The 19,869-nt window shown below is 39.5% G+C and overlaps 1 long non-coding RNA gene across 2 annotated transcripts; it reads left to right on the top strand.

Moving 5' to 3' along the window:
• The first annotated feature begins 6,900 nt into the window (after positions 1 to 6,900).
• Positions 6,901 to 7,992, top strand: LOC121514223. 2 transcript variants are annotated; one of them, XR_005992268.1, is made up of 2 exons: positions 6,901 to 7,032; positions 7,640 to 7,992. It is a non-coding gene; the product is annotated as an uncharacterized LOC121514223 (long non-coding RNA). The 2 variants fall into 2 exon arrangements; XR_005992269.1 differs by having other exon boundaries at positions 7,637 to 7,992.
• Positions 7,993 to 19,869: the final 11,877 nt, after the last annotated feature.

The raw sequence follows: 19,869 nt of genomic DNA, 5'->3' as shown, positions 1-19,869 counted from the left end.
TTAATTTAATTTAATTTAATTTAATTTAATTTTATTTTATTTTATTTTATTTGTAAAGTTCAATCAACTCAGCATTAAGTCAGACTGGACATCTGCAAAGTCTAAATAAAAATTATTCTCTTTGAACTCAAAATCAAACTGATGAAGCCATGGATCATTGCAGACATCTGTCATATCATTGATGAGGTATTTTGATCACAAAAGTGGCCTTGAAAGTAGGGGATGAACATGAAGTCCAGGTCCCTGACCCCCAACCTATACCCTCCAAAACCATGTGAGCCTGTCCCTGAGTCAGGGTGGAGACCACTGCAGAGCCTGAGGAAAATCTGTCAAAGTGCTGTTGAGGCATTGTATTAGAAAATATGGCTCTGCCTTACATGTGAGTTTGCACACACTGACTGACAACCTCAAAATAAAGTTTCTCTTGCCCTGGCTATTGGTGGCGTGTAGGCATTTATGTGCAAAAAAAATCTATTTATGTGCAAACCTAAGTTTGACAACTGCAGATTTTTGGCGTCTGCCTATGGATGTCCAAAGATTGGGAAATGGATCAGACAAATGGATCAGAGGCTAAAAGTGGCATCAACAAATCTTTCCATCTCACCAAAAGTTTCACAAAAGACTTTTTTGTTCTTAAATATTATGTGGTACTTATAGAATAAGTTTGTGACCATTTTAAGTGTTGTTTGATCAGAAGTCATAAAGTGTTCCAGATAAAGTCACAACGAGTGTGATGTACAGAGTTATTAATATGTGGGTGTGGGCCAATAATAATTTGACCTTAGAACGCCTCATAGCCCACCACAGCTGGAAAAATTTCTGGGAGAAAGACGTACATCTGAGCTAAATTTGCTCTACCTGTCCAACCATGACCTGAACCTGGAAAAGGGAAAGTTACTGCATCAAGACAATTCTTTTCTGAGTTTGGTAATATTACCTTTTCTTCTGACATTTTTTAAAAAAGAGCCTGAAAATTCTGAGTAACCGTATTCTGTATTTGTTTCAATGGACTCAGGAGCCAATGGGCTGACAGGCAAGATTATGGACGCTCCAGTGAAAGGACTTTAACAACAATATGTACATTTCTTTAGAAATTATGTTCATCTATTAACTTATAACAAATGTATTATGCAGTAAAGGGCACTCAGTCTGTAGCTCATTTATCAAGAGGTAATACACATGCCCAGATGATATAATATCTCCATTGAAACTCTCCCAAACACTATTGTGCAAGTACTCTTCTTTTGTCAGTGTAATAAGAAGTGATGGACTGTGACACCAACTCAAATCCTTTTTGTTTGGTCTGCATTATGCAAGTTCAGGACCAGAGGGAAGACTCCAGGGCCCCTGGCTGACAGAGGAGGAATGCCATGGTGAGTGGTTGAAGTCTCAATGAGCCAGGAAAAGACATGGAAAATATGTGTGTAATGAGGGGGGGGGGAGAGGGAGAGGGGCAGGTACAGTGATGATACACATCTGGCTGAGAGGGGAATGAGGGGAGCAGGACGTCATCGAGATGTGAAACTGATCTTTGGATAATCACTTCTGTCACTCACTTTGATTTACAGCACACTGCAGAGCTGTTCCACTATAAAATTACACCTGCTCCTCAACCTGTGTGTGTGTTTTCGAGTGGGTGGGTGTCACAAAGGCATGGAGAGAGAGTGAGAGAGTAAAAAGAGACTTGGGTGGCCTGTACACCTGAGCAGCATGTTAAGGAGTGTACACTTGTGTACACTGCATAGTTAACGTTAAAGCCCAACATTTTCTCTGAATTATGAGGAAGAATGACCGTGACTTTTTTTTTTACCCTCTTCTTTCTCTGGGTATTGTCCTGAATATGAATGAAAGCTACAAACTCCAAACTCTTCAACTGTGAAGCTTTGCTTTTGTGATGGATGTGGTATTTGGTTTAGCATTGTCTTGTTGAAATATTCCTTGAAGAAGCCGAAGTCTAGATGGGAGCATCTGTTGCTCTTAGACCTCTACTTTTCAGCATCGATAGTGCCTGTCCAGATGTGTAAGCTGCCCATGCCATAGGCATAAATGCAACCCCATACCATCAGAGATGGTAGGCCTTTGACCTGAGCAGTGAGAACAAGTTGGTCTCTCTCCTCTGAAGTACACAGGACACGACATCTGTGGTTTCCAAAAGAATTTCACATTTTGATTAATCTGACCACTGAACAGTTTCCCATTTTTCCTCAGTCCATTTTAAATAAGCTTTGGCTCAGAGAACACAGTGGCGATCCTGGATCTGTTTACATATGTCTTCTTCTTTGCATGATACGGCTTTAACTTGCATTTTTGGTGAATGGCACAGTGAACTGTATTGACAGACAAGGATTTCTGGAAGTGTTCCTGAACCCATGACCCCCGGGTGCTGAATTGTCCCACCTGCAGTCCAGACCTTTCACCAATAGAAAACATTTAGAGCATCAAAAAGACAGAAATCTGGCCAAGAAGATCCAGGACTGTTGAGCAGCCAAAATCCTACAAAACAGAAAAGACTGGGACAACATTCCTTCACCAAAACTGCAGCAACTGATCTCCTGAGCCCATGCAGTGATTTCCGGTACAGTATCATTAATGTAACAAAACTTGCGAGTAAATTTCAGTTGATTATCTCAAGCACAATGATTACATGCATCTTACTTACTTTTCTAGCCTTTGGTTGCCCTAGCCTTACTTTTTTGAGATGTGTTGCTGCTATGAAATTCAAAACAAGCTAATATTTTCATGAAATGGTAAAAATATCTAAGTTTAATCATCTGATAGGTTGTTTATGGTTTATAGTGAGCAGGGGCGTAGCTAAGGATTTTGGGACCCAACAAAGAAAACTACACAGGGCCCCCATTAACAAGCCAGCTAAGCAGAAATGTTCTGCAAATATCAATCTGAATTAATTTATCTTTGAACAAAAATTTCCCTACATTAATGAGCAATATTTTTATTAATGTTAAAGTCAATTTACATATATTATTTCTTTCACATTAATCCATGTTTATTAATCTCATCTTGCTCTCCGTCCCTACTTTCTTCTCCTCCATCATCCTCATCTTATTCTGTGTCTCTGCTTTCTTCATCCTCATCTTACTCCCTTTTCCTGCTTTCCTTTCCTTAATCACCCTCATCTTGCTCTCCATCCCTGCTTTCTTCTCCTCCATCCTCGTACATTTTTCCTCTCTTCCAGGGTTGCTCTCCTCTGTAGCACAAGGTGTTGACTATTATTTTGACATTTTTTTAAGGGAATAACAGGGGCTCCTCAGTATTTAAATTCCAGACTTCTTTAGGCCCACAGCCAGCTGTGGGCCTGGGTAATCAGTGCCCTTTTTCTCCCTGTGCTACACCCATTATAGTGAGTAAAATATGGGTTTATGAGATCTGTGAATGCCCCAACCTTTCTGGGATTGAGGTTGTATTTTTTAGAGCTTGACCCTCAGTGAAAACATACTGCAGGGACTGCAAATATACAGGATCTCTGAAAGTCGACGGGCCCTGGCGCACTTCTTTTTTGTCATCCTTATAATTTACCTATTAGGTAAAGTAGGGTGCAGCCCTGACAGTAAAAGCAGATCATTTTAAAGTTCTGCTCAACACTCAACACAATCTTTGTCAATTTACTCCAGCCACAATATCAAAACTATTTATGGTCTGAGCTGGGAGAGGCCAAAGTTGGATGAAAACCTTCAACCTTCAAAGTTTAGTCAGACAGAATGCATCATTTTGATGTGGGTAAATAACCCGACTGAGATCCTGAGCTGTTGTGGCACATTACAACTGCATTTGGATTTTTAGAGCCAAGCAGCTTTGTTAAAAGCAACACACTGTATGAATTTGGATTTGTGCACACAGCAAAGATCTCTGAGTGCACTCAAACTGTCATGAAACACACAGAGTGTTGGCAATTCCACTTATTATAAAAGACTTTGGGCTTATTTTTTCTTGTGAAGTTATTTACAAATATTGTCAGTCAGAGGTTGCATTTTTTGGGCGTGCTTCTAAAGTGAAGTTGCTTATTTTGGCTAAGCCTGCTTCTTCTTTGAACCTTTCTTTTTCTGACCAGCTCTTTCTAATAAAGCAGAGCATGATAGATTGTACTTTAGCCAGATTCATTCACAACCCTGTTTCCTGGGTTGCTCCCGCCCTGCCACTCCCCCCATCCAGCTCCTGCACATAAAAGGCACAGGTGAGGTTACAGACAACACAGTAACTGACAGCAGAATCCAAAGATTTATGGTTGTTTTTATTTGATGTTTTCACATCTGATAATGAGTGGAAGTAAGTGAAATATGGGAAAAGGGCAAAATAGAGAGTGGAAGAAAGACAAGAGACTGAAAGAACGTCTCTTGTTTCTCTTGTAAGCTCTGGCACCCTGCTTATAGTGCTTTTTTGGCTCACCCCAATAGACAATGCACAGTAGAGACATTGTGAGGTTTGCAGAGCTGGCAAAGACATTGTGAAAAGCTAAAGAACTGTGGCACGGTACAATATAGCATTATCAGATTTTGAAACCATATGAGTCTTCTAGCATCTATAGCCTGTTGTTTGCAACTTCTTTGAATGCTATGCTGAAGAGGGTAATCTATCATGTCCAGGCATAGATTTATCATGCAAACCAGAGACAAGCTTGGGTTGAATCACCTTCTACATCCTGGAAAGCTGCTGAACATGATGCAACAATAACATCATTAATGCAGCCTAGCATCACAGTGTATTACGTTATGACTGGGGGGTGCTCTACAGTTAGATTGCTACTTCTTGTTCAGCTTCTTGCCTGGTCTCTCTCTTGTTTATTTTCTTAGCTTTATCCATCACCACCTTCTTGCTTTTCTTCACCCCAGTTATTGTATCAAACCGTGTCAAGATGGGCCAACTGGCTTCTTTTTAGCTGAAGGCTGGTGTGTGAACTAGGGTCATAAAGTTCTTGACTTTGAAAAATGCTTTAGTAAGGTGTGCAAGTCATAACCGTGCAAAGCAGATGGATTTGCCCGTTTTTGTTTTTCTCGCTGGCGAATCCATCTTGCACAGCTCCCGTCTGAACAGTTTGGGCCTGGTTAGAAAGTGGGAGGACCGATCAGCGTCGAGGGGCTGTACTTATGAGCGCAGCAGTGTCGTGATGTAAGCAAGCAGCGACAAGAGGCCAGTGCGATTATGGCAGAAGACATCAGCATGGATGCTGCTAAAGCGCCAGTTTTATCAGAGCTTGGTGACATTTCTTTATTAAAAGAAGAACAAAGAACAGCAGTGAGTTGTTGTCTCTTCAAAAACGACAAAAGTCTACAGTCGCCATGGTTTGTGTTATGCAGTTCCATATGGAGTTTACTCCTTGGTAGCAGCTACAACGTCACCTGTTTTGTTGCTCTGATTGGCCTGTAAAGTTGTAACGGACAGAACGTTCATCCAACCAGCCTCCAAGTTTTTTTCAAAGGCTCTTCCCTTTCCCAAACGCTGTCTGTGGAAGGTTTTCCATATTGATGTGTGAAAAAAAAAAAATCCAACTGGCGTGTCAGGTTAAGCAAGTCACATACTGTTGCTCAACTAAACACAGTTCTCTTGAGGTCAACATCAAGTGGACGTTAGAGGAACTACAGCTCCAGACAAGCGTCACGTGTGATCTCTCAGTGACCTTAGAACAACTTGTCATGGTTCTTTTACTGTTCTAATTGCACATAAATGCCAGTTTACCCAGGTTTTTTCTACAGAGGGTTTGAAGCTGTTCATATGATATCAAGTGGGGGTAATGTGCTTAACAGTACAGCAATGTGCCCCTTCATAGCACGGACAGATAGATAGGAAGTTTGACTACATAAGGGCCGAACCTGAAGGGACAAAATAGCAAAGGTAACTAAAAGCAGTAGGTGCAGGCTAAGTGTTCTCTATGTACACTGAACTGATGAGGAATGTGCTAATCACACAGCACCTGCCATCCACCACAGCCCTCATGTGTATCATTTGTAGCCTGGCCCACTGACACCAATTCAGCCAGCTGTGTGAACCCCTGAAGCTTCATCAGAGCTCCTCCTTTTTTCTTCATAATGCTGTTGAAATCCTTCATACAAGTTTGTTTTAAGGTGCATGAAAAAATAAAGTTTTTTTTGAAGTTTTACTTTGAAGGACTGTAATTTAATCATTTTTGAAAAGTTATGTATTTCATGCAGCCAGCCCCTCTTAGAGGCCTCTCATCATCCCAGAACCATAGAAAACTGTGAGCAGTGTTATCAGCCCTTACAGATGCAAACACAGAAACACAGTCGAGATTCCTGTTTTCGTTTAAGTTCAGTGTTAAAGGTCAGAGGAGAAGAGAGAGAGCGCTGCCTGTGCTCTGGGCCCTGTGGCTCCCAAATAGAAAAGCACTGAGTGATATTTCTGGTTGGGGTCGATGCTGTGCGCCGTGGATAGAGGGGCTTTTGTGCTGGGTGTCACACCCTCATGGGAAGTGCTCCCTTTGCGCTGTGCTTCGGTAGATGATGTTTACTGGTCCAAAGTAGTTTCAGGAATTTCATTAGTTTTGTTTGGGTGTAGAGGATTAGACCTTGTTCACCTTCACAGCAGTAAACCAGCGATGGATGCTACTCTTAGGATGGTTTCACATCAGGGACTCAGGTATGGGATCTGAGTACATGTGACCTCAAAGTCCAGTTTGAACACAAGTGTACAGAACTTAAAGAGGCGGCCTCAGTACCAGTTTATGTGAATGCTGCAAAAGTGCCCTCTCTGTGGTAGATAACTATGATGAAGTGATTTTAAGGTGCCCTTTAAGGACAAAATGTAAGAAAGTGTCCCCTAGGTTGATCTCTAGGTGGACACAGTTTGATTTACATTCATTCACAAGAGAGCTATCACTAGAGAAAGGCTGGAACAAGTCACACTGGGGAGAAAGCTACAAACTGGCGACATGAGGGAGCACACACCGGGATTAAATACACAGACAATTAGGGGCTGACAAGACACAGGTGCAGGTAATCAGGGGAGGAGCAGACACATGAGGCGGGAAACAGGAAGAGCAGGATCTGGGACACAGGGACGAGGGTAAGTAACTTCAAAATCAAACAGGACATATCTAAAAACACAAGGAAAATAAAATATGACCTCAGGTAACTTGACCAATTGTCACTTTCACCTTCAGGCTTTTTGGGCATGCAATTTTCCGACTTGCGTTTTTCATAAATAACTACACAGCATATTAGCATCAAACCAAGTGATTGACAACATGACAGCCATAGAAATATTCAGCAAAATTATCTCAGTCGCCATCTTGTGGCTAGTTTCAGTATAGTGACTGATCTCACTGCTGGAGCCTAAAAATTCACAAGAAAATAAAAGATACAATAAAATACAAGAAAATCTGTTGAAACAATGAATAAGACCTTTTCAAAAAATTATTTGTTTTGTTTTTTTTAACCATTCGGCCCCCAAGTGCCAGTTTGGGAAAAAATTGGCTTTACTGACACCTGCACTAGGATGTTTCCTACGTAACCAACGTTTGATTAAGTGCCCTCTTAGAGGACACACTTTTACTAAATTGCCCCTAAGAGTGCCTAATGGTTCTCCTTTAGTTTTGGTTTTTGCTGTGTGGTTCCTGTTTTTGTTGTGTTTTCTCTCCTCTCATTCCTGCTCCCTCTTCTCTCCTCAGCAGAGCATTTGTGTGGTAGGGAGTGAAGCTGGCTTGTCCTGCTGCAGCAGATGAGGCACACCTGTCTTCAATCAGCTCACCCCCTTGGCCATGAAATCCTGGTGTTCATTTCACTGCCAGATAATTCCATCCTGTTCGGTAGTGCTCGTTACACCTTTTACTTGTGTTTAGAAACTGAATTTTATTTGAAACTTGCCAGTGTCTCTGTTTGTTTCAGGCCTTCATATTCCTCGCTGCAGGCGACTTCTTGCCAGTATCTTCTTGTCAAGTATCTGTCTCATTAAGCCAGTCTGCTCCCTGTCTTCTCTGCTAGCCTTTTTCCTTTTGTATTTTTGGGAAATAAACCTTTACTTTTACTATTGAGTCTGTCTCTTGCATTGGGATCTTCGTTGACTCAAACCTAGCATGAAGGACCTTCTTTCAGTGGATGAAATCTGGTAAAGTGCACTCTAGAACAGGGTTGTCAAACTCAATCACAGCAGGGGCTAGATTCAGGATTCAGGTCTAACGGCCTAAGAGGGTCAACATTTAACCATAACTGTCAACCTCATTCTCACCAGTAATAAAATATGAAAAAAACCAGCACTGATGATAAATCATTTGGTAATTCAAAAAAGTTAAAATGATAAGTTTAAAGGCTCAAATCTGAGATAAAAATTCCAATTTATTAGTTCAAAAGATAAGAACACGATAATAAAAATAGAAAAAAAATGTTTTACAGAGCAAATATATGAGGAGAAAGTTGAAATCAAAAGTTTGAAAGGTGAATATATGAGATCAATTTTGAAATCATGAGTTTAAGAGTTAAAATATGAATTAAGATTTTAAATTGTGAGTCTGATAGTTCAAAATGTGAGATTAGAAAGCCAAAAATTAGAATTTGAAAATGTCAAAACATGAGCTAGAATTCAAAATGATGACCTAAAAAGTTAAAAATATGACTTAATTTCAAAACTAGGAGTCTAAAAGTTCAGAATATAATGTAAACAGTACAAATGAGTCATTTAAAATGTCAAAATATGAGAAAAAAAAATGAAATCGTGTTTTTAAAAGTCAAATTATGGAATTAAAAAGCCAAAGAAAGGAGTTGAAAATTTCAAAATCTGACTTAAAGATTTGAAATTGGGAATCTAAAATATAAAAATGTGACATAAAGTCCAAATTCTGAGTTGAAAAGGTCAAAGCATGAAATGAAAAGTTGAAATCATAAGTCTGAGTTGTAATTTTGAGATGCAAAATTGAAAATATGAAATAAAAACACAAATTAATTTCTTTCCCCAAGTTCTTGACTTTTTATGAAGTCTTTCTTATGCTTTATTTTTTCAGATTTTTATGGCTTAACAAGGAAATTTTAAATAATCAAGTTGAAGTTTACTATATTATACTGGAGGAAATCTGCAGACCTTATACTGGTGGGCCAGTTATAATACAAATATGACATGATCTTACGGGCCAGATATAATTGTTCTACGGGCCTGTAGTTTGACACCTGTGCTCTAGAGGGTTCATGTCCAAAATGCAAGAAAGGGCCAGAATATCCTCAGTATAAAGTTAACTTTCACTAACATTTTCTCTTGTGTATCTTTGTGAAATGGATGTTTGAAGACCTAAAGACAAAGACTTTTAAAAAAAAAAATCTTAGTTGGTTTATTTTAGTGAAATAGCATAACATAAAGAGAAAGTCACATTGGTGACAACAAGGCCAAGCAGCAAACAGGAAATTCAAAACTGACAACAATAAACCTGGAGATACAAGGAGAAAACAAGAGTTCCTTAAGAAAGTAGAACACTAAACAAAAAGTACTAACAAAAGACAAAGGGTAACATAAAATAGCAATGCATATAACATTTAACAGAAGGCAGAAAAACATACTTAGAAAGACTGAAACACTGAGACCAAATGGTAATTAATAAAAATGGTGGTCTATTTTATAAGGGCGTCGTTTTTTCTTCTTTTTACTCCCTTTTTTTTTTTTACGTTTTTGTCTGATATTACAAGTTTGTCTGGATGGATCTCTTGGCTTGGCTTTTGGGTAAAGTTATAATTGTTGATCTGTGGAACTGAGAGGTTTGAGGAAAGCGGCCCAATGATGACGGAACTGTTCAACTTTTTTCTGTTTTTTCTTTGATTTAGATTTTTTATGTAGTCTGAAAGTATATTGAGTGGGTACATAAGAGTGGTTTTCTTGGAGATTGTTAAGACTATCCAGGTTGATTTTAAGCTTTTAGATGGTGGCTCAACCGAAGAGAGATCTCCCAACAGCCAGACGTGGGGGAGGCTGGAATGCTGCAACTTGATACGGAGGAGAGTGTGTCGGTATTTGTTTTCCAGAATGTTTGGATGGGTGGGCAAAATCCAGGTAGCGTGTATGTAATCATTGTCAGTGTTCAGTTTGCAGTGGCTGCATTTGCCATCTGTTTCAAACTACTTCACTTTAACTGTATGACTTTTTTTGCACTGGTGCCCAACCGCACACAGCAAGTGCCCTTTTTATCTTTTACACCCCTGCCCCTCACACATCCTGAGTCCACCACCGTCACCAGCCACTGTATCAGACAGTGTGCATAAGTGTGCAGAACAATGTGATTAATGTGCAAGATGGGGGGCCAGTCATGCACAGGCATGGCGTACAACCTGCTGTGTCTAATCACAACCTTGTAGGAGTTTGCAAAATTTTGAAATGATCAGCCTTTCTATTACCATTCATCCACGAGCACCCAATAACCCTGACACACAGTATCACAGAATCAACCCTATGTAATTGTGTTAAAAAGATCCAAGCATTTTCTTTTTTGAAGCTCTATCTCAGGGAACCATATTGCCCTTTAAACTGTATGCAGCATTAAAGGCAGCCCCCTCCTCTGCACACACCGCACTAATAAACCAACTCAGAGGGCTGCAGTGACCCACAGTTCACTTCCACCAGTTTTATTTTGACAACTGAATGGCCTCTTAGCTTGGCTTCACCCTAAACAGAACACCATTGATATGATAGGACTCTCTACCTCACTGCCTCTCTCTCTCACACGTATATACAAACATTAATACAGTATATATAGTAAATATATAAACATTAATGGGACAGTTAGTTAGAGGTCTCGCTTAGATCCACATGGAGTTTATAACAGTTTTTAATAGTAAATATTTGGCTGAAGGGTTGGCATGCCAGCGCTCAGAGACGACAGTGTACGTGATGAAAGGCCGAGTGAAGTCACACGTGTTGCTTTCACTCTCATGTGCAAATGAACAGGCAACCACAGTCCTGCTGCAAAGACTGACTGAAGTTGACTTTCAGGAAATGAAAACAGCTTTTATTTCATACAGTTGATACACAAGTAATTAAAATGATGCTGCATTGGTCCCCCAGGGGTTTGAATTGATTTACTAAAGACATTAGAATAACTTTGGGTGTCATTTGAGTGAAGCTAGCGTGAGATTGGCAGGCAGATTGGTGTGGTGTCAGTAACACCCCAGATGACTGACAGGAACGTCAGGAAGGGAAGGGGGCTGAGTCCAAAAATCTGTGTTACGGCCCAAACCTTTGGTCATGACCTTTGGCGATGTGTGGAGAAAAGTGTATGAGGACTCCTGGGCTTGGCTTTAGAGATGCAGACATGAGGCATATAAGAGGAACTTAATATTGTTGTTAGTTTGTATTGAGAAATGTAGATGTTCAGGCATCCCATCATGCCTGGTAGTTGTCTTGGTAACAGTATTGAGGGTTAACACATCACAAGGAAATACATTAATTATGTTAGTTTACACTTGTTTGTAACACCGTGCTATAAAGCATTACTGTAGCTGATGGTATAACTGTGTTGTTTTAAGTTCTTAAAACTGCATACTGGGAGAACCAGAAGCAAATCAAACACTATTTTTCACTATTGCATAACTCATCAGACATTACTCCTGTCTGTGACTGGGTGCATGTTTGCAGCATGACAGCTGTTGCACATATCTCCTCCAGCTTGTACAGTCATGGCTTTCATACTGGGCGTGTGTGTTCTGTGTGTTTTCTTTCTGCTGTCACAGTCCTGTCTTTCTCCAGAAGTTTTACCTCAATAAGTCTCACTACAGGTGACTTAACTGTTCTGGGGGAACAAGCATCCTCTTCAAACAAGGTGAGTTTCGCCCTGTAAATGTCAAACTGGCACTCACTTACTTTGAAAAACCCAAACTGGAAGGGTAATTTTTCTGTTATCCTCACTGTGACATATTCCGTCAATGTGGAAACACAAAGCTCCAGTTTAGAGAACAGCTTTGTTTGACTGACACATTTTGTTTCATTTGATGCAAATGGTGGCTCACTGTAGCTCCATAAGCTGCAGCTAGACAAAATTTGGTATAATAGCCATGTAATGAATTTTACTGCATAAGCCATTGTAGCTAAGTTAGCTTCAGCAAAGTAAGTTTATGCAAATGTAGCTAAAGCTTGCTAAGTACTCATCTATGTAGCTTCAAAGCTGCTTTATAGGCTTATCTTTATCTATGTTAGCTACATTGCTACATTATGGCTATGTTATCTATAGCTAAGCTAGCTTTCGCAACATGAGCTTAAGCTAACATGGCTAAAGTTTATATAGCTATGTACACTACATATCTACGTGACTTACATAGCTGCTTTATGAACTTAACTTTATCTATATTGGCTACATAGCTACATTAGCTACATAGCTCCATTATCTATAGCTAAGTTAGCTTTAGCAATGTGAGCCTTAGCAAACATAGCTAAAGCTTATGTAGCTATGTATATGGTTATTCATGTAGCTTACACAGCTGCTTTGTAGGCTTTACTTTATCTTTTAGCTAAGCAGCTACCTTAGCTAATAGCTCTGCTTTCTAAAGCTAAGTAAGCTTTAGCTACATGAGCTTTAGCAAATCTAGCAAAAGCTTATGTAGCTTTGTACACAATGTATCTTGGTAGCTTACATAGCTGCTTTGTAAGCTTAGCTATACCTACATTAGCTATATAGCTACATTAGCTACATAGGTATGTTAACTAGAGCTAAGTTAGCTTTAGCAAATTAAGCTTTAGCCAATGTAGCTTAAGCCAATGTAGCTTTTCTACATAGTGCATCTACTGCATGTAGCTTACATAGCTGCTTTGTGAGCTCAGATTTGTCAATGTTTGCTAGGTAGCTCTAGAGATCTGCTAAATTGCTATACTATTTATAGATAATTTTGTTTTAGAAATGTGAGCTTTAGTTAGCTAAAGCTTACTCAGCAATGTAGATCATGTAGATTTGTGTAGCTTTGTGAGCTTATCTTTAGTTATGAAGCTCTGTTATTGATGTAGCTTGTGCAGCTAACAGTGCTAATAAGCTACACTAGCTACGTTAAAATGTTTTTTATGGAGGACAAGATTTTTGCTGAAAGCAGATTATTCACTCAACTTTATTCTAAGTTTTGTAATCAGGTATTGAAGGTCAGGTTTTTAACTCTTAACTTTTGGTGTATAACCACAAAACTACAAAACTCTTGCACTAACCCTAAATAAACATTTAATCAGATTTTATTACCAAAGTCTTGGCATGTATTTTCATTTTGAGATGTACGCTGTCTCTTATCAACGGTCTATAAGAGTGGCCTCCAGATATACGGTCTGCTGCCAGACTGTCTTGAAGAAGTTAAGGCTGCGACAGCAAGGAGACAAAGCAAACACATGTGAAAGCTGTAATGATGCAAGCAGCTGACATGCACTGCAGCAGTCACACAGCAAACATGCACCCAGCCTGAAAGAGTCATTAGAATGAACATTTATACTGACTGTACCAAAATCTTCTTGAAATTTTCAGAACTTCCTACAGTCATAGACAAACCTGCCCACCCAACATGTTGACATTCCCCTGCACAGTGCTAATGAGTTTACAGGTTTCTACATGTAAACAGTAGTTTTCTTAAGCTGAAAATCAAACACCAAACAACAAAATCATCTGTATTTAGTGTCTCTCTGCAATAAAAGTGAAAGTTATTCTGTGATGGATCTGAGCTAACATTTATAAAAACTAAACCTCCTTTGCCAAGGTAATTTGCAGCTTTTAGAGATGCAGATGAGCAGTCCAGACTGAGTCTGTAATTTACACAGATGTATTCACTGAACATCATCTATGACTCGTTCTGTGTGGCCTTCTGTTTACACAGACTTGGCTTAATCCCTTCCTGCAATAAAAGCATAAAAATATCATTCCGCATCAGTCACTTCCACGCACCTGAAACATTCTTTATAGATTCTTTAATCCCCTGATGGCTGAGGTTGGCATTTGGACCGTTAGCTATGACTGATGATCCTGTAATTTGTGCTCCGGTTCAGTAATGGTTAAATCGGAAGGACCAAAGTATGTGAGGGAAATGACATTTAGGAGTTAAGCCTTTGGGAAGGTGAACTAAAAATAGGAGGCTCCTTTGCTGCTCTTGCTCTGACCTCTCTGCCACATAGAGAGGCCTTAACTATTTCTGCTCAAAGAACACACAGAGAAAACAGAAATGAGATTCAAAAACCCCACACCAGCAGAAAAATCTGGACTTGAAAAACAGGAAGCAAAACAAACATCACCAAGCCCAGCTCTTATCATGATAATAATGTGTGCACACCATGCAGGGCAAGGGTTTTAAGGGAAGTTTACACAAGATGTTGTCCACTTAAATCAGTTCCTCAGCTTAGCAATAACTTTAACACTGTACAGCAAACACATATTTTGCAGATTATATAGTAGAGGCATCATTGGTGAGGCTGATTTGGCAAGACAGAGTAGACTGGAACCAAGAACTCAGACCTGTTATCGAGACAACGGTAACAGATCTGGAGTGTGTCCACACGGAGAGGAAACTGTTTAGACACGCAGAGACAAACACAGTGATATGTGACATTTATCCCTGACAGAGCTCATGTTTATAGAGCAGATTTGGACAGAGGAGGTGTTTTCATTGCTAAACCTAATGCCAAGACTTGAGACATGTGAGAAGAGGGAGGATGCAGGGAGAAAGACTTTTTGTTTATGGTTTTGTTTGGTGCAGTTATTATGTAGGGAAACTTTTATGATCAAAAACTTGCAAAGCAGATCAACTAAAGCAAATATGTGCGGCTGAGAAACACTGACAGAAAGGAACACATAGCAGGAAAACAAGTGGTACACATATAGTGTAGGCACATGTCCATTTTTCCCTTTTTAATCCATACCTAGACTTACCATTTGCTGCAATGAATTCTGTACATTTATGATAAGAAAACCTGAATCTCTTGGTAAAGGAACACCAACAAACATAAATACCAATGCTCACAAGATTGCAGTGATTTCATACAATAAGAGCGAAGCAAGGAAAGCAGAAAAAAGCTTCAGTGTGTTTGTGTTTAAAGACTGAGGGACTCACATTTTCTGCAGGGTCAGAAAGGTTAAATAAACACACTGTTTGACTAGGTTAACACACTAATCTCTGTCCTCTTCCCTGGAGAAGAAAGAACATTTTGTTGAAGGCCAGTGATGACGCCTCTGTGGCTTTTTGTGCCACATGCCATTTAGCAGTTTGACTGGAGAAGCTCTGCTGTCCCTCTGACCGAGCCTTTGCTCTCTGACGCTCAATGTCTTGTTCAGTTCTGTTTGGCAAACCTTGACCTGCCCGCTCCACAGCTGTTTTCATTCTGAAGTCAGACTGAGTTCAGTGGCACACCTTGTTTTGTGGGTATGGGTATTATTAAAAAAGGCCAAAGCACACCCACATAGTCATGCCTGCAAGTAGAAACAAAAACAGAGGCAGACATTGAGACAGATTTATTCTCTGATTGTTCAAATTCCATTGTGGAACAGGTCAAAATGTTTTGTTTCCTTAGTTGCCTAAAATGTGTAATATTAATCAATGCTGTTGTAAGCTTTTAGCCTTGGGATGACTTCCTCTTCATCATTTATTCTCTTTAGTTTTAGTTAAATATGTGCAACTAACAGCTTGATAATGATTACTGGAATTGAAAAGCTGATCATCATTAGTCACATTGTTAAAAGCATTTTGAAATTGAGTTGCTTTGCATGTCTAAACACACATCTTTACATCTTTTATACATATTTACCATGTAAAGAAATTTTAACAGTATTTTGATTTTTGGGTCAATTCAGTGAAAAGAGATGCATTCCATGTTTTTGACTTTTAGATTTATCTAAATGAGTGCTGCAGAGCTACCAACATTTGGGTCTGAAACCATGAAGCAACAGCTTTAAAGAGCTTATTCTGTGAAACACAGAGTTGAACACTGCTATTCATTTAGAAGCATGCAGTAGTACATTTACAAATTGACCCATGGTGGCACTGCTTAAATAAAAAAAACAAGAAAAGCATGATTCTGTACTCCATGTCACTGCATGAATTCAGGAACACTTCCAGAATTCATTGTCTGTCAAAGCTGTTGGCCATGTCATCCACAAAAAATGCAAGTTAAAGCTGTATAATGCAAAGATGAGTCCATATGTGAACACAATCTAGAAACACCACTGACTCCAAAGCTCATTTAAAATGGACTGAGGAAAAATGGAAAACTGTTCTGTGGTCAGATGAGTCAAAATTTGACATTTGTTTTGGAAAGATGCTATATATTGAGAACTAACAGGAGAGGGACCATCCCGCTTGTTACCAAGTCACTGTTTGAAAGCCTGGATCTCTGATAGTAAGAAGTTACATTAGTGCCTATGGTGTGGGCAGTGTATACATCTGGAAAGGCACTAAAAAGTATAAAGAGATTTTAGAGCAATGTTTGCCCAAGAACAATGTCTCTTTCTAGGAAGACCTTGAATATTCCAGCAAGATGATGCTAAACTACATACCACGTCCATCACAACAGCATGGCTTCACAGTCAAGGGTCTAGGTGCTGGGGTGGCCTGCCTGCAATCCAGACCATTCACCAGTGAAAAACAACTGTTGCATCATATAACACAAATCTGGAAAAGAAGATCCAGGACTGTTGAACATCTAGAATCCTACATCAGACAAGAATGGGACAACATTCATCACCCAAAACTCCAGCAACTGGTCTCTGTACTTCCCAGATGTTTACAGACTGTTGTTAAAAGGACAGGAAATGCTACACAATGGTAAACATGGCCCTGTCCCTACTTTTTTGAGATGTGTTGCTTCCATTAAATTTGAAATGAGCTAATTTTTTTTCATAAAATCTGACATCGGATATGTTTAAATGTTCTTTTGTAAATAAATTTGGGTTTATGAGCTTACATAGCTTTTCAAAAAAGTTGGGACATGGTGTAAAATGTACTTTTTGTATTGAGGGGTTGTAATTAATATGATTTTTTTTCTTGTTAATTTAGTTGATTTGGACCTCAATTATGCCACAGTTATAGGGGAGAGCTAAATGTCCTAATTTTTGGTAAATTATGGTAAACACTGTGTTTTTGTAACACATAAAGTTGTACTATTACATGACAGATATCATCGTAGCTGCACTGTTGCATGTACTGTATATTAAGATGGATGAAACAACAGCTGTCTGGATTGAGGCCAAAGATTTTAGAACCCTTCCCTGTTGACTGGCTTCTACCTCCTCCATGTTCACAGATGGGGCATGGGTTCAAAACTGTAAATCTGTCAAACTGGAATTTGTTGTGAAGGTTCTTATCATGCTGATTCATGTCCAAGCGTTCATTTTCTGAGTAATTTAGTTTAAATTAGTTATTTGATGCAACAAAAAGAGCAGGAGTAACTTCATGACACAGCTCTGTTGACTGACTCCCTGCTGCATTGCCATCTAGATTTAGATTAGCACAGCAGAGAAGGAGAGGTTAGAGAAAATATATGTACAGTAACAATACAGTGATTGAAGTTTCCACAAGACCCTGTGCTGATATGGACTGCACCATTTTAAGGGATCTTGGACGTTTGATCCACAGGTTCGAGATGTGTTTTGGAGAGCAGATAGGGTGTGGTGTCAGTGCTGCAGCTCCACAAGCCAACTACAGTCTGCACACAGCACTCCAAATCATTCATCCAGCGCAGCACATCAGGGTCTCTCACAGGGCTATTTTGGCTTCAGCTTTGTACAGCGTGAGGAATCCATGTTGGGTTGTCTCCTGTAATGTACAGTCAGTGCTATAGAAATATAAAGTACTGTGAAGGTTATAGACCAGTGAACTTGATACATCCACATGTGTGTCAAAGCAGAGGCTCAGCAGTAGCTTCCTCAGGATATGTTCAGAGCTTCCGTGACTCAGCCTGGCCTATTATGATCAAGCTCCTTCTTGCAGTACGCTCGTGTCAACTGAGCTTTCTCTAATAATGCAAGACAGAAAAGCTTCAGCTTAAAGCTCTCTTTTTTTTCCACCTCTCCAAATATCTGTGGGCTCAAACAGTGGGTCATTATGAGGAGTGATCAGTGAAAGGGCCCATTGATTTTGGGGCTTGGGGGAGGTCATGTATGGACTAGTAGGAGAAGGCAAAGGAGCCAGGGTAGACATGTACGCTTGTATGCATGGCAGGAGAGTTAGACATACGGAATTCTTCAGGAAGTTGTCCAAAACATCCACCCATTTCCTCTGCTGGTGCTGAAGCTGCTCAGCAGGCCGGATGCCTCTGAGCTCTTTGGTGTGGGTTCTGTTCAGGGTCCAAAAAAACAACAATTATAGCATCATAAAAGTAGGTAAAGGTGGTTCTTTTTAAGATTTTCCTCTGCTGGTGATCAAACTTGAATCTTTGTGCTGCCAGTTCTCCAAACTGAAAAGGCTTTTGAAACCCTAGGGGTATAATGGAATGGCTAACTGTGGGAACGGTTGTTCTAGAAGTTTATAACACAAACCACCCACAGATCTTTGAAGGTAGACTTGATCCACGGTGATGATTACAGAAACTAAAAGGTCCAGAAGGCCAAGGCAGGTAAGCCCACCATCATACATGTGTTTCACCAAGGCTCTCATGTTTCTTGCACTTTGACCTTTGTACCCTTTCACCCAGAATCACTTCCCCTTTTACTTAAAATCCACCGTTCTCCTGGTCTGATATCACATGACTCAGCACAAGGAGATTTTAGATGTGATACCTTGTTTTCATGTCTGCAAGGATTATAGAATCTGAATAATAAGACCAAACAGAAAACATGATTAATCAGATGAATCGAGGGCTGGGCAAGAGCATTTACTTAACCACATGAACGGCTGATCTACCACAGAATGGGAACTGGATCACAGATAGATGATTAGTCACATTCAAATCATCCCAGTCCTGGAACTTCCCCACCACCAGATTCTTTTTCACTCAATGCATCAAACATGCAAAACGACACTTCACATCATTAAATCTAATTATCTGCCCATGGTATCCATGTCAAAGGTTAATCTAAGATTTTTGATAAGGCAGTGAAGAAAGAGAAGGTGTGTACATGTCTACTGTCATGTCAGTGTTGATTTCTTCCATCTTCTGTCATGAAATAAAACAGAGAAATTATCAGTGCTTTCTCAATGGGTACATTTTACCAGCTGTATAAATGGACATTTTTACAATCTGGATTGATGCAAATAATTTCTAATGACACCAGTTAAAACAGAAAAAACTTTAGGGATTTTTTTTGTCAAATAAAGAAACAAAATAAGAATATTAAGTTCACAGAGCTCCTGAAACCAGACCATACTGATGCTACCAACAATAAATGCTAGTGAGAAGTGCTTGTGGTTGTGGTTGAAGTAGATGTAAGTTCTTCCAGCACAGAAAAAAGGTGGCTGTGGATTCAGGTCCTAAAGTAAAGTCAAATCTACATCCATAAAAAGCTTTAAATGGCTTGGCTCAAGATATGGCAGATCATCAACTATTTGTAATAATGTCAGTTTTGATCCCTGGCGCCTGTAGAGTAACACTGCATTATCTTTTGGTCTTACACTGAACTTTTATAACAGGCTTTTTATTATACTGTCTACTGCTTGTTTAATGGAGGCTTACCAGTTCAGATGACTTTGCATGTCCCTGTGGTCATAATTTATGGCAAATAATTTTGCTGAGTCATAAATACAAACCAATTTATGGCACAATGGAGACTGATTGATAAACAAATGCCATGGGGCCATGTTTATTCTCAATGCCAGATGGCCAGATTTTTACAAAATGCAGGATACTCTCAATAGAAACCCCAATTATTATTTTGAAGTAAAGAAAAAAATTATAGTTTTCATCACAATCTATTATACCATTCAGGTTTTCAAACACAAATAGTAATCAGATAAACATAGAAGTCAAGACTATTTAAACCTTTGA

The sequence above is a fragment of the Cheilinus undulatus genome, linkage group 8 (assembly GCF_018320785.1).
Source record: "Cheilinus undulatus linkage group 8, ASM1832078v1, whole genome shotgun sequence".
In the NCBI taxonomy this organism is placed as follows: Eukaryota; Metazoa; Chordata; class Actinopteri; order Labriformes; family Labridae; genus Cheilinus; species Cheilinus undulatus.
Note: the sequence above shows the minus strand (reverse complement) of the source record. Positions and strands in the feature narration are given on the sequence as shown.